An 8,339-nucleotide genomic window follows, 5' to 3' on the forward strand; every position below is an offset into this window, starting at 1 on the left:
CATTTTTTCTACTGTATTTTGAAATATGCAAGTTAAAAGTCATCATCCAGGGCTGACTGTGCAGAGCACAGAGATGCAGGATTCACAAGGAGAAACACTGTAAAGAACCAGGAACCAAGAGTGTTCTTCCCCTTGAGGCATCAGGGTACTGGGACTACCAGAACTGCAGAGAGAAGAATGGAGATTGCTCCCCAAAATTGAAAACAGCAGCTCAGTGGTGTTCTCCACCACCCCAGGCTCAGCATTTCCCCTCACAGGCCTTACACAGTTAATGTGTAAGACCTGTTGTGCCTCTCGGCAAAATCTGCTACACCTTGGCATTCATAACTTCAGCTCCTCAGGAATGCTGTGAATGCCCCAGTGTGAGCTTTGGAAGACAAGGGTTGGTCGCTGCAGGTGGAGTACTGCCTCATGGATAACACTTCCCACACTCTGGGAAGTGTAACACTGGTCCACAGTGCCCTAATTATGTACCACAATTGTTGGTGTACTGATGTAACACCTTCCACACTGGGCAGTTGACTCACTCTTGGGTCTCTTTCATCAGGATCTTGACCACAGCACACAAAACCTACATGCTCCTACTCTACACAGTGGTCTTCAGGTTTACATCTGTCTCAGTCAACACCAAGACGACCCCTCCCTTCTTAAACAGTATGTGTAATTCCCTTTGTGCCTTTCTTCTGTCTTTTGCAGGGTGCACTCTTGCCTGCCACCCAACAGTTCTACCTTGTTAGAGCTACCAAGATTGAGTGTCTCACAGGCAAAGTAATTTCATTCTTTTCAAAACAATTACAACATTGTTACTTTGTAATGTGAATGTCAAAGGAGATAAGGGAAAATAACCATGGGAAGGTGGAAAGAACAATTTAATTCAGGAGGCAATTAAATATCTACTAGTCATAATGTGGACAAAGGGCTCGCCGTGACTCAACAAGTGATAGCTCATCATCTCAAACACATTTAACTAGGAAGGTGCACATAAAAAACAGAGGAAGTTAGTTCAATCTATTCTTTTGGTTAGAGACTATTTTGGATAATGACAGTGAGCAGAAAGAAAGGGTAAAATGAGAACAGTTTTATATATTGATGGAAGTAGCGTGGCTTTATTATGAGCAGAGAAAATATAAAGAATGCACATCCCTTACAAAGAGGAATACTTTCTAAAGAAGTCTTAGGGCTGTGGCTTTGGTCCATGCCAGTGGGAATTGTGAATGCCACTTCCCACTTGAAATTCTTCTTCTCTCTCCAAACCCTGTAAGCATCATGACATTCCCAATAAAATGTAGCCAGGAATTACTATGGCAAGCACACCCACAGAGGCTTGTAAACACATGTTGGAAAAGCCCTGACTAGAGTACTTACAAGACAGAATGCAACCACTCAAAGAAGATTTCATGGCTGAGGAAATAAAGGCTTTAAAATGTGCCCAAACATCATGTACAGAAGAGACTATAATGGCTCTGCAGAACTGTTCCTCCACTTGCCCAAACTGTTTCTAAAAGCAGAGGCACATGCAAACACAAAACCCGGCACCTCTTCCCACCTGATGGTGAGCCAAGGACACACAGTCCTGCAGACAATACACTCTGTGCTGGATCTCCAGGCCAAGATTATCATAGCAGCTTTGGAAATTTGCACACCCAAGGGGAATGAAACACTAAATGCGTCCAGAATCTTTCCAAGCATCCTCTGTTGAGTGCACAGGCCAAAGCTTTAAATGAGCATAGATGGATCTAGAGCCTTCAATGCACTGCCAGTGACTGAACACAGAGAGCTGGAAACAGGATCTGCATTTTCCAATCCTGCTACTTACAATACATCTTAAATGTTTTTGGGGCACATGGGGACAATATTTTTGCTAAGAGCATGCCACCATGGTCGGTAATGGTCATTTAGACTTTCTCACAGCTGATCTGAAATTAATTTGGCAGAGTTCTGGTGGATGGCAGAACTGTTCACACCAAGCTCTCCAGACAGCAGCAGCATTCAGGCCATTTCAGAGGTGATCCTGGAGTGCCTGATCCCCCCTCTTTGTGCTGAACTGTCCTGCATTTATTGGCTGTGTGAAAACATCTGCACACCCACCTACCAGTCACAATAATGCACGGCAAAGTAACCCCAAGCAAATAAAGAGGTTTTCACTCTTTCAGAACCATTTAGGTTGGAAAGACCTTTAAGATCATCAGGTCAACCTTCACAGATTTGGTAAAAATTACAAGACAAATGTAACAAAAGGTAAGGTGCTCTAAACTAGATCCCAAAGAGCAGTACAGAGTGACCCATGGCTTTTCACTGTCCATATCCAGGCCAACCTTGTGCTCAGCTCATGCTAAACACAGCTCCCAGCCATGACTCCAAGGAAGACCTTTACCAAGTTTTACAGCTTTTCCTACCTCACAAGTCACAGCCCTGAGAACCATCAGGTAATACCCTTAAGTGGGGCACCAAGGACAAAAGAATAAGAAAATTTCTCTGCTGGTGTTCCTCCTGGTTGCTGAAGCAGATTAGCACTGCACCCGTGTCTGTTTCAACATTTCCTGTGCTTTTTTTTCAAGAGTGTTTGTGTTTCCATAACACCAAGCACAAGCCAGATAAACAAAGTGGCTTTCCCCACTTGCTTAAGATGCTCTGTTCTTAGAAAATGATGAGCTCAATAGCATAAGCTCCTACAATTAAAAAAGAAAAATCAATACCTCTCCCTATTATTAGCACTTATGTGATAGGCTTAAACAGGTACTTTTAGCACCAGCTTAGCATTGGAAGGGGAAAAGGATGTGACTGTAAGTAAGACTAAACCACTCATATTTTTCAGACTAAAGCTTTTTGAGGCTCTTCAGCAAGAGAACAATGTTTATTTTAATGTGGCTGACATCAGAAAATAACAAAACCTCTTTTACGACCAGATTATAGAAGTAAAACTCTTCTCTTAAACCTAAACAGCAAAACAAGTCATCATTAGCACATGACCACAACCTGATAGATAACAATTTCTCCCCACCATCCAAGCTTTCAAAACCCTGTATCATCACAGAAAATTTCCATACTCTCGTATGATAGGTGGGGGGGGGGGGGGGGGGGGGGGGGGGGGGGGGAAATGGGTGCTTTTTACACACAGCAGATATTTGCTGAAACTTTTCATTAAACTCAGAGTCTGTTTTCTGAATGAGATGACAGCTTCCAAGAAAATTTTCTGTCAATACCTAAGTAAATGATTGAAAGCAATGGAGGAAATTGCTTTTTTCCAAAACGTATTCATTTTAGTGTTTGACCATTTCCTGATGATGAATTAAACAAGTTTTTCATAAACAATAATACTTCTAATTGAAATAAAGGGAAAAATAATTTTCACCCCTGAAAAATATTTTTTTAAAAAACAAAATAGCTTTATTTGTTTTCTATGCTTCCCAGACTTAAAACCAATATAGTGTTCTAGGAAAAATATGTTTCCTTGCAGTCAAACCCATTTTCAGCTGGAAGAAAGCCCTCAGACAAAGCACCTGTGCTTAACACTAGTAATTAATGCATCTAACATACCCTTTCATGTGGGCTCCTGAAAGCATCCTACAAATAATGAAGTGCCCAGAGGCAAGAGAAGGACTTCTGTTTTGTAAGAGAGGACACACAGACAAAACAAGTGCCAACCTTTCAGAAGCAAATATAAACACTGCTGCTGCAACACAGCCATGAGTCCAAGGGCCTCTCCAGCCCAGGAGCCTTTTGTTTTCCTGGTAGGGAAGATGCTACGGTCATGGAAGGTGGGTTTTCTAGGGTGAAGCCAATCCTTCATGCTCCAGATGTGCTGATCCCGTAATTTCCCCCCAAAAAAACTGTCAGCACCTTTCCCTGGGAGACAGGGTCTGCCAAGAGAATATTGGAGAACAGGTGAATGCACTCACATGGCCACAAACTAAAAAAGTTGTTCCACTCAACACAAGGACTAATTTCTTTCCATTGAGGGTGGCAGAGCACTGGGACTGTTTGCCAGGGAGAGTGTGTTGTCTCCCTCTCTGGAGAAATTCCAACCCCATCTGCTCCAGGTGACCCTGGTCTGGGAGGGGGTTGGACTGGGTGATGTACAGAGCTCCCTTCCAGCCCCAGCCATTCTGTGATTCTCTAAAAACACTCTCCCACCATCTGACAAAACTCTGTGAGGCCTGCCTGAGTCACAACTGCTGTCTAACTGCTTTCCATTTCTAGCACTTCTGCTGCAGGCAATGACTTACAAAGCTTAATTATACATTGTGAAACTTAAATGGCTTTTCTTTGTTTGCATGTTTGTTTGTTTGTTTGTTTGTTTGCTCAGGGTCCATTACTTACCAGTTCCAGCTGAAATTGCTGTACTGTGCAAAAATCAGTGCACATGCACCAGGGTCAAGTTGATTTTACAGACTTTACTCTCCTGCTAGTGTTGTACCAGCAGTGACCTACCTAGTCAGTCACTCTTTGTGCCTAAGCCAACCCATAACTTTTATCAGTTTTCTTATTCTTTCCTTTCAGAACAAACAAGATCTAGTAGGTTCACTGATCTGATGCCCTTGGATGAGCAGTAAGAAGCCCACGCTAGGGGTAGTTAAATTCTGTGTTGCCTGACGTGACTACTTTACTGCAAGCCTAGAAGCTAGAATGCAATTGACCAGGAATATAATTTTCAACACCCTATTTTTTTTTTTTTTCTGGCATTAGTGAAGTGCTCAGACCCCACTCCTCTTCACATCATTTCACCCTGGGTAAAAAACAAAAATTAAAAATCAGCATTGTTTAAAGGTATCACAAGCACATTCTCATTAGTAACTTGAAATGCCTGGTCACATTCTTGTAGGTCATGCTGCAAATGTATCCCCAGGGGTCTTACCCAGCTTGACCTTCTTAATCATTGCTTTTCTTTGCAGCACTGATGCTCTGATTTCATAGATATCCATACAGGCCAGGTACAGACACAGGAATGCAGCATGTCACCTCTCGGGTCAGCAACAGTAAGGCTGTACCAGTATTAGAACCATATTCCTGTTAATTTCTGACAACAGTCTGGGTTCCCTCCTCTTGCTACAACATGTAATAAGATGCTGCATAGCTTTCCCAGGAGTTACTTCACTTTGTCCTGACTCCTTGTGTTCTTGCTGCAGCTTGGTCTGAAGCTCACTAATCTTGTGCTCCATTCTGTTTGCATTTGAGGACAAGAACACCATCACAGCAATGCACAACTTGGAAACTAGGTTCCTGTGTCTGCACACAGTGGATATTCTCCACTATTCTCCATATAGCAATGCCTGAGTTTGTTTCCTGAAAATTCACTGCTTTTCCAAAGTATCAGCACTAATTTTTTATGGGATTTTGGTAAACTAACATTTGGCATCTGTATCTTCCTACTTAATAGACACCAGCCTTGAAACTTTGGTTTTTTTAACAGTCTTTGTGTTCCAGATTCTTCTAAACTCAGTTAAGATCCAATTCCTGCCAAACTCACTCAAACAAAACTTCAGTCTGATATAATCAGATTTAGATAAAGGGAAGGGAAAAAATTGTCAACACATTTGATTTCTAAGGAACCATTCTTTTGGGAAGACAGTTCTAAGCACTAGCCAGCTATAGGACACCTGAATTATACTTGGAGAGATGGATTCAGAAAAATCCAACCTGATCCTGAACGTTTTAATCCATAACGTCCAGAATAAATAAAAAGCACATGTGTACTTCTTGCAGGAGAAGATACTCAAATTATTGGAACATTAGTTATTTAATTCCAGATGCCAACATGGCTTCAGTCCCAGCAGTTAAAAGCCTCAGGCAGAATGAGTGTGACTCCCTGAGAAGCACCTGAATGATCAGACAGGAGGGTTTTCCTTAACATTCACCTGCTATACTGAACTAAAGGCAACTAAAAATACTTTGGGTAATTGGACTGCAGCCAAAGAACACACCCCAGTTGCCCAGAGAGATGGGCATCACTCCCAGCTTGAAAATTTCAAGTAAAGCACTTTACTTCAAGTAAAGCCCCTCTCTCTCCTGCTCTGCTGCTTTAGGCTTCCAGGAGCTAGAAAGCAAAAATCCAGAGAAAACTTCCTCCTTTGCAGGGAAACACCTCACTTTGGGAGAGTCAGAACCAGGCTTTGGTGCGTGATGGGTGGCAGGTAAGTAAAAAGAACAAAGTTTTCACACAAACAAGATTTGAACTGCAGAAGTCGCTCGTGTGACGAAGCAGTTGCCATGAAATTGCACCCTCTTCAATATAAAACTGATTTCTTCACCTTGGATTTTTCTGACATTCTGCTATGACAATAGAACCATGTAAGTTTGTATTTTCATTTTGCTCAAAGTAATCTACTTGTTAAGTGCTTTAAAGGTATTCTGAAATTCCTCTGAAAGACACTCAAAAATACTTCCACGTAATTCCTAAACACCCCAGGACCATAAATGGGTATTATTTTTAGAAAACAGAATGTATGCCAAAAAGCTTTAGATCAAAGTATCTTCCAGTAGTTTTATTCCAAATTTGGCCATGAAAAAGTCCAACTTAAAAACCAAACCCATGTAATCTAGCCTTGACATTCAACTGTCTGATAACAGTCTTCTTTTAAGGGGGAGGAGAAAATTTGACCAAACTGAAGGTGGCTCTGATTGAAATAACTACCACTAAAAAAAAATGTATCTAATTTATTTTGGGAAAATGTGCCAGAGTGCTTGTTAAAATTTCAGCCAAAGACAACAAAGTAGACACACATTTCTTTCGTTTAGATGCATGTTTCTTCCTTTTTTGCCCCACAGTTCCTTTTACAAGAACTACATGACACTGGCAGTATCAGCTTCCAGGGTCAGTAAGGGCTGCCTCAACCCCTCTGACAACACGCTTCAACGTTGAAGAAATCTTTTTTCATAGAATCAAAGAATCACAGAACAGTTTGGGATGCAAGGGACCTTTAAAGGCCATCTAGTCCAAGTCACATGCAATAAGCTGGGACATTTTTGACTAGATCAGCACCTCATCCAACCTGACCTTGAAGATTCCAGGGATGGGGCATCTGCCACCTCTCTGGACAAACCACTTCAGTGTTTCACCACCCTCATCATAATTTTTTCCCTAATATTATCTGATTTGACCTTTCTTCAGCTTAAAACCATTACCCCTTGTCCTATCATTACAGCCCTGCTAAAATATCTGTTCCCACCTTTCTTTTAAGCCCCCTTTCAGTACTGGAAGGATGCTGTGAAGTCTCCCAGGAGCCTTTGCCTCCAGTTCTCTTAGACGGTCTCCACAGGAGACGTGGTCCAGTGATTTAATCACTTTTGTGACTCATTCCAACAGAGATTCCATGTCTTTCCTGCACTGGGGACCCCACAGGTGCAGGTGGGTTTCCATCTGAGCAGGGCAGAGGGGCAGGATCCCTCCTCCCTTGCTGTCCACATTGTGGGATGAGCTCAGGGCAGGTTTGGCTTTCTGGGCTGCCAGAGAACACGGCTGGGTCATGTCCAGCCTCTCACCCACCAGCAATTATCCACACCAGGGGTTGTGCAACCCAGCTGCAGGTTGCTGTGCATAAACTATTTATCACACTAGATTGCAGTAGTTTTTATTTGGGATGCCATTTTGATCACCACATTCTATTTGTGACTGTAGATAAAGCCCACTGGCAGATCAGTGATCTTGCCTGAGAATATTAATGTATTTCTCTGTCAGCCTTCATGTTACTATCTATTTCTTGTTGAACAATTTCACACATTTCACAAAAAGCTTTTGATTGCTTAACAGAGGAGTTTTATCAGGACAAATGCAAATTACTATTTACAACACATTTTTGATTCTCATCTTGGCATCAAATAGTGTTTCTCTGTTGCTACTCATTTAAGACTTCACTTAGGATTCACCTTATAAATTAAGAGTATTCACTCTGAGTAAATTTTGCATTCACTGTCTAGACTGTTGGAAGATGTTAGATTTCAGCATTCCCCTTATGCTGAGCAGATTCAGATTCCTACAGAAGACAGATGTTTGGAATTCTTGGACAACTGTGTCGTGCCTAACAATACACTGAAGATCACATTTCAGATTACAGTACTGCTTGTGTGACATCCTCCCATCTCCACTTTTTTGCAATAAAATGAAAAGGAGACAAAACAGAAGAGGAAAGCAAATAGCATTTATTGTCTAAAGAAACATCAGTTCTGTTCCTGAAGCAAATTTTAAGGTATTCATTTTTACAGAAGCTGGGTGTATTTAGTAGAAATTACAGCAATTGGTTTAACCAGGAATATGCCCTTCTAGCCCAAGAACTGAGCTGATAAAGCAATTTCTGAATGACTTTGTTTATATAGGCACAAGGCAGCTTCTTCTCATTTTACCA

The sequence above is a fragment of the Pyrgilauda ruficollis genome, unplaced genomic scaffold (assembly GCF_017590135.1).
Source record: "Pyrgilauda ruficollis isolate IOZ18807 unplaced genomic scaffold, ASM1759013v1 scaffold180, whole genome shotgun sequence".
NCBI classification, from domain to species: domain Eukaryota; kingdom Metazoa; phylum Chordata; class Aves; order Passeriformes; family Passeridae; genus Pyrgilauda; species Pyrgilauda ruficollis.